Raw genomic sequence first — 8,252 nt, 5'->3', positions numbered from 1 at the left:
TAAACCTAAAAATGAAATCCCACTGAAAATGGAAAATAATTAAAGGAAATTTACACTGACCAAAATGAACATTCTAAAAAATATTACGAACCAGTCATTTCAACATCCTATCTAGCATTATATGATCTTTTTGTATAGGTCCCTTTTTAAAAAGTTGTGTATTTCAAAAGTATTTCATATTAAAGCACTATACCTAGTTGAGGCTTCAATGTAAGTAGATGGCAGAAAACAAAAGATCTAACAATTCTGCTCATGGTTAAGATACTATGCTTCATCACCAGAAAGGATCGGAGACAGTGCTGATTAAACGGAAATTCTATTCCATAACGTCTTAATCAGAAAAGCAAGATTTTTCCTTTACTTTTTTTCACTTTTACTACAGCTTGAAATTTCATTTGATACCTAGATTTATTTTCAACAAGAGTATAAACACTCTTGATTAAAGGATATTAGCATCTTAAAATCATACATAAAGCATCAATTTTGGCTTTAAAAATAAAGTCATATTCAACATTCAACCCAATTCTGGTTTGAAAATGAAAATGCTGTCAAACCAAAGCATTACACATGGTACTACAACTTTTGGAAAGATCTAATTCGGTGGAATGTTGCCTAAGACAACCTCGTGGAAAACCACAAATCATTAACAATTCTATAAAAACTTTACCAAACAATTAATAAGAGTGTATAGTCACTTTTATTTCTGAAAATGTAAAACAATCAGAGCCTGCAAGTATATCTGATATTTTTGTTTCTTTGGGTGGGGAATTGTACTTTTGTTAATTCATGGATCCCAGTCAGGCACATAAAAATTGTAAAATTTATAAAATCTTTTGGGATAGCTATAAAAAGTAATTACTCATAACAGAAAAATAAAGACTTTCTAGAAAGAAAAAGAAAAAAGAAACAAAGAGAAGAATAACAAAAAGAACAGAGGAGGGTAAATAGAAGTACACAGTGGTAAAGGTACCATTACATTACACATGAAGTACCTCAAAATTAAACTAGAGAGATGCATGCACAATGAATATTTTAATCTTTAACATAACCACTAAAATATACAAATAGGTATAGGTATATCCATGTTATCAGGAGTTAAATGTTTTAAACAAAATAAATTTTAAAAGAAACTCTCATTTGACGATCAGAAAGTAAATTTACTTTTTAAGATTATGGAGCACAAAAAAAATGGTAATTAAGACACTATAGAGACTGTGTCCTAAAATATTTTACAAAGACAATGAAAGTAAAACTGCATTTAACAATAAAAATATTTATTATTAAGTAATTGCAATACTTAATATTTATTAATTTTAATACTTAAAATTAAGTATTTGCCATTGATACAGATTTTTTATGCCTTTGTTCTTTTATATAGTTATTATTCAAATTGATAGAACAATATATTCAAAATAAATGTTTGGGGTGATTCTTATTTGAATTTTACATATTTCATTCATTCATTCAAAAATGTTAAATTTTTATGATGTGTCAGTAGGAACACTAGATAATATGACCAAAGTTGAATTGTACATATACACTCTATGATATTTTTCATTTGGTCTAAAATTATTTAAATGAGTTATTTAAAGGTTATGTTTTCAAAAATGAAATTTAATCTTTTACTTTGAACTTCTGAAAACATTTTTCTTTTATCATTAATAACAAGGAAAAAATTCTCCATCAGTATATAGGTATAACAAATTTAATTTTGCTATACTTCATTGTGCTTCATAGCTCCTGCATTTTTTTTTTACAGATTGAAGGTTTAAGGCAGTCTTGAGTTGTGCAAGTCTATTGGTACCATTTCTCTAACATTTGCTCACTTCATGTCTTTGGTAATTTTGCAATATTTCAAATTCTTTATTATTTTATTTGTTATGGTGATCTTTGATCAGTGACTATGACTCTCTGGAAGCTCAGATGATGGTTATCATATTTTGGCAGTGAAGTGTTTTTAAAATAAGGTATGCACATTGTTTTTAGACAGAATGCTATTGCACACCTAACGGACTACAGTATAGTGTAAACAGAACTTTTATGTGCATGAGAAACCATAATGTCATTTGATGCCCTATTGCATGCAATACTTACTTTATTGTGGTGATCTGGAACTGAATCTGCAGTATCTCTGAGGTATGTCTGTAAATGTCTGAAAATGTTGATTTGCTGATTTCTTTTTATGTACATTATCTAAATCCTAAGTATAATTTGTTTCTTTTAAAATATAGTACTTATATTCAAGAAATATTAAACTGCTCATATAAATTAATTGACAAATAAGCAAAAGTGTCATATATTTACAATTTCCTAATTGGGATAAGCATACTGAAATATATTAATTTTCTGAAAAATAATTAACTTATTTATTCATATATTGTTTGAAAGATATTCACATATTTAAAAGAGGCGAACTGGTTTCTTGGTGCAAGTCAATGAAAAGGATTAAATAAATATCTTTTAGAGGAGTTTTTCTAGGCACAAATGAAACTAATGTAAAATATTTTTACATGTTATGCCAGGCCAACAATGCTTTATATAAATCTTGGATTCTGTATACCCAATCTGCAAACAGCACATTAGAAATAAGGATATTATTATTTTAATATTATTGGCTTTATTATCTTATTTTGGGGGTATATGCTATATAAAACTTTTTCATTGAAGTAATTATTTAAGGAAGACAAGATAAAAAGCACTTAAATAAAACTTCCTTACGTCAAATTAAATGAGAAATGATGACTATTTTTCAAACTGAACATAGACACTAAATTTACTACTTCGAAGTATTGTATGTTTTTATATCTTATTTTTTTCTGTCACTCTATCCATGCAAACATGTTTATTATCACCTTTTAAATCAACATGTTTAACATAGAGTTCTTTTTTCTAAATGTGTATTCAGATTGTTATTTTTTCTATTCACAGAACAATAACACTACCTGGTTATAATTACACACCCCATTTCAATATCTTCTTAGTAATATCTTACCACTTTCCAATCATGAGTTTCATTACTATTTACTTTTTCAATCTAAATTACAGCAACATGCTGATAAAGTATCATGAGAAGAGACATCAAAGCTATTAAAATATTACATTTGTTGCAAACTTAGGTAATTATCTATTATGTCTTTCAAAGAGGGAAAAACTATTTCATACTTTTTGGTTCCCTGGGAAGAATAGCTCAGTTCAAGGTTTGGTCTAATGAACGATGCCAACGCAAAGCACATTTATGTGTTGTGGTCGGTGTTCTGCAGGTGTCATATGATTCTCCCTTTGGTCAAACTACAATTACCCTATCTGCCTACAGATGAAACAAAGACTAGAACCTCAATATGCTTACAGGGATGACTGCAGAGTAAGCTCTACATATGTAATAAAAACAAAAGAGCAAATAATAATGTGTTAACTCATGGCCACTTGGCAGGAGTCAGATATTACTTGGGGAAAGAAATACATAAATACATTTAAGTCTGACTATGTAGTAGTAGAAAGAAACCAGAATATGTAAATTGGCTCCTTAATGAAACCTTATGACATTAAATTTCATTCTAAATAATATTAATAGTTTCCCATGAATAGTAGTCTTCTTTAATTTTTAATAATAATTTGGTGTTAAAATCAGTAAGAGGTTACTCAAAATAACACTGAATTCTGAAAAAGGCCAACTGCTCAATTAATTCAATTTTTCAAAAACTAGAAAATAAGTTACTGCATACTAAGTCTAAATTAGTCAGACCATGGGGACAATAGAAAATTTACCATCTGTTCTCCCCTACCAGCAAGGACACGAACTAATTTCATATATGACGTCAAACACAAGAATTATGACAAAGTTACATGATGATGCTGAGAGATTACATGAATAATGGAACTCTGAAATTAACCTCAGAGTCACTAGCAGCAGATGCTTCTCTGTTCTATCAGTCAATCCCTAATCAATTAAGATATTCTGAATAAACTGCCTCCACAGAGATAATTCATTCATAGTAACATGTCAGTCTCAGTGGATGTTTTTCACTGTACCCTAAAAATGCCTTTAAACTGACTCATGTTTAATGAGAACCAGGTAAAGATTGTTTCTCTTTCCTGTACTTCAAAATTGAAATCATAGAAAAATTATTAAATGAAATTAAAATTTATTACTTAACTATTTGAAATTTTAAGCAAAGCAGAAAGGAAAGGATGAAAAAGCAACAAGAGAACTTAGTATGCCAAGCAGGGAGGGTTTGAATTTAATTCGTATCTAATCCTTAATGTGAAAATTACATACTTACAGTCCTAAATCAGGTACCACTTAATTCAGCTAAAAGCAAGATAGAGATATTCTGTTGAGATTTTCAGAAATAGAGAAAGGATTATAAATTTAGTTCTATCTACAATTACTGACTATGATCCAAATATTAAACTTATGCTGCAAGTTATCAAAACAAGTCATGAGAATTTTGGTCAATTTATGTAGTTGTCTTATTTGATCACAAGCAATCTTCTATCTAAGGTGACTGACATAGGCAAGAACAAATTGATAGTCTAGCTATGCCAGGTCAGCCCAATTTCTTGCATGTGTCACGCAAATATAAGCAAGATGTTGGGGTTTCCTTGGCTTTAAGACCTGAATAAATTCAGCTTTAATCCATTGGCCTCACCCATCTTGAACCACTGAAATTCTACAACAGAAGCCAGTGCATCCTCTAAGATTTCTGAGGATGGACTTATTTCCTCATCGTGACCTCTGGAGATTTTCTGCCACGGCTGGCCAGGTTAGCGTATGGATTGTCTGCTCTCCTGCATGTGTGATTCCTTGTTTTAGACCCAGATACGAAGCCTAGCCGCCTCCCTCCATTTCCAGACACATGCACCATCCAGTTTTCTTTCAAGATAATTCTCTGCATCAGTATTTTTGGAGTATCATGGAGAAAGCGGAGGTGGAACACGCCTTAAGTGAGGGAGGCAGGAGGGACCTATGGAAGGAAGGGTGAATACTTACATGGCTGCTCTGCCGAAGCATAACCTTCTTTTTTATTAAACGCTTCTGTTCTTAAATGCCTTTAAAACATACACCAAGTGTCCTGCCAATCTCTCTTCCTCCTTCCTCTCCCATCTGAGATTTCTCTTAATTTCAAAGGCAGAGAAATTTAACTGTTTTTTTCCTGAAACTGCTCACATTTGGTGTTTTATTTTACTATTCAGTCATTAAACTAAATTTTAGTGAATTGTCAAGAGGTCACTCTAAGAGTGACATATTAAAATGATTTGGTTTTGGTTTTATCTATAGTGATATATATGGGTCATCACTTCCCCATAAGTTTGGAGATAAACCTAAATTTAGAGGAAAATAGATAAATTTGTATCACTAGTAATGAAAGAACTAAACCTGGCATAAATTAACAATAATCCTTTGTGATACATGAATACATGATCTAGTTACTCCCTTCATTACACTGAGGGTTTATTTATCCATTCCAAGGAATTCTGCAATTTTTAACCGTATTCAGTTTGTTCCTGGCATAGGATTGGCAATTGTTTTACATGTGTATTGACAGTTAAACATTATCTGCTTGTGGGTATTTTCCTTTCTTGGTTGGCATAAAGCACTTAGAGGTGGAGCACTTTGCAAGACAATATGGAATAGCTCTCATTTTACCTATTTGTTTCATTATTATCAATGCAACACCTCACTGCTCTCTTTTTTTTCCCTTCCTGTGAACACAATAACTTTTTGTTTCAGGGCTGAAACATCTTAGAATCTTTGGGATATTTAAGTGGCAATTAAAATCAGCACATGAAGTAACAACAATGCACACAACTTGATTAAAGGGGTGAAAATATGACCAGGTTTGACCAAGTTCTTATATGCATAAGTAAGGAAACTGGTTCACACCTGCCCTTAGCCACTGTGATTTTAAGATGCCACTGATTGCAAAGTACTGATCCACATTTCAAAGATGTCAGACTGTGAAAAAAAAGAAATGTCTTAAGAAATGGAAGGAAGGTGCTTGTAGTCAAGACTTGTGCAATTCAATCTTCTATGAGAACACAGAAAGTGTGGTTGGTGACAAAGATGTGCGCAGAAGGAATTCAAAGAGGATATAGTTCGTGAAGTGGGAAGAGCAATGCATATTTCATCAGCAAGGCTAAAAGAGAGAATTTGGGTGAGTAGAGATGGTGAGGGGAAAGACATCTGCACTAAAATCGGACTGGAGCAAAGATCTGGAGGCACCAAAACTGAGAGGAAACTCAGGAGATTGTGAGAGGGTGTATCTGACTAAGGCTCAACATGTCAGAAGTAATGACTACAGATAAGCTTGCAATGGGTTCCAAATACATAAGATTCTTAAATACAGGTAAGTCGTTTTTCAGGAAGCCAAACCTGTGTTGTTCACTTAAGTGAACTTGCTGTTTGAAAGCAAGTGGTCTCAGGGTGGTAAGGTGAGGGTGCTGTTTTTCTCCATTCCTCTCCTCAATGACAGGGGTGCTTAGTAATGAAGATGAGTTACAATGCATCCCTTGCTATACTTCAGAAATAAAACAAAAAAAACCTTGAATGAAAGAATTACTCCCAAACGGAGAAGTCATTTTCTGGTAGAATCAACAAAACTCGTGGTCAGATTGTACCACAAGGGCTTGTGGAAGGGAAACGGGAAAGCCAAAGTATTCTAGACATAAAGGTGTAACTCCCAGTGGGTTGACTTGATGATTTTTATACCTTCTAAAAAATACGCTCTACAAATTCCAGCATTACGAAACTATTTTTTCTAAGAAAGCAACTGCAAGGTGTATGTGACACACAGGATTAACTTGTTTGAGCACATGCACTATGACACATCTCAGATGCAAGTAGTTCAACTAAATCAACAAAAACACGATATAACCATTTGGAAAAAATGCCACAAACAGATTCATAGCTGGAGAAACTGGAAACAGGGTGTGAGGTCACAAGGTGTTCTAACAGATCAATATGAAAATTAATGAAGAGCCAAAATAAGACAATGGTTGTAGAAATGTAAACAATGGAAGAGATATTTTTAAAAGCCTCTATAAATGGCCCTGCCATATTCGGTAACTTAGTTCTAAGGGCAGATTTCATTCTGTTGCCATGAGTTGAGGTGAAATTTGACATTAAGATAAACTCTTCCTGAATATACTTGGGCTCAATTTCTCTAGAATAGAGGATAAAATGATTTGAAAATTGAAAAACAGAAGAAGATGTGACAGTGGTGTCCCTTTCCCAGAGATGTGGCATAATGAAAATCTGGTGGGTGGTTATCCTCAAGAAACACAAACTAAAAACAAAGAAAAATAATAATGAAAGAAATACTAAGAAATTAACAGACTCTTCATTTATCCATTCTCAAGATCTCAAATAACTTAAGATTTTATTTAAATTAATTCTGAAAGAGAAAGGTTTTCTGTTTGCTTGCTGCATTCTCTCTGCACAACAAACACATCGTGGAATTTAGAGAAGAAAGTAATGGTTATGAAATTCAGGAAAACAAGTAGGCCCATTGTCTAACCTGGTGAGTGGTTGCCCTTAATTGCCATGCAAGTGCAAAGAAAGAAAAAAGGCCCACTTAAAGGACACACTATACTTTTATTATCAGTGAATAGAGATATGATAGCCTTTCATAATTTTGATTACACCTGCACATCCACTGAAAATGCATTTAGTCCATCTTGAAGTCATGGTGCTACTCTATTTATTGAAGAGTACCGAACATAATAAAGGATGAGTCAAGTAATGTTTGAAATAAAAAAAAATGTTATTCTTTATTGAGGAAACTTTTGAAGTGTTATTTCAATCTGCTATCCTTTTATTTGCTTTTTAAGTTCCCCGTTATTATTGTGATATACTTGCTTATGAGTTTTCAGATATCATGGGAGCCCTCATCAAGCCATCCAGCCCCAGAATATCAGCTTGCCTGGTTACACCTGAGCTTACCAGCGGTGACCTGTAGGATCTATGGACCCTGCTTCATGTTATAATTTATGTGCTCACATCACCAAGAAGTAATAAAAAGCAACAAAGAATTGCTTTAATATAAGATATTTTATCTAAATGTTTGTGCAGACTAAACCTTGCCAGAACCTTTGGATATGATACAATCAACATGAACAGGTTAAGCTTTTGACTTAAGTTAGAATGCTTCAAAAATGTTAGGAAATAAGCTTTCCAAAAACAAGCAGCCAGGACAAGCCCTATGTTGACTCGGCATATCAATTTATTCAAATTTCAGTGGAGACTAAACATG

This window comes from Manis javanica, chromosome 9 (genome assembly GCF_040802235.1).
Source record: "Manis javanica isolate MJ-LG chromosome 9, MJ_LKY, whole genome shotgun sequence".
NCBI lineage: Eukaryota > Metazoa > Chordata > Mammalia > Pholidota > Manidae > Manis > Manis javanica.
The sequence above is the reverse complement of the archived record's forward strand: the minus strand, read 5'-3'. Positions refer to the sequence as shown.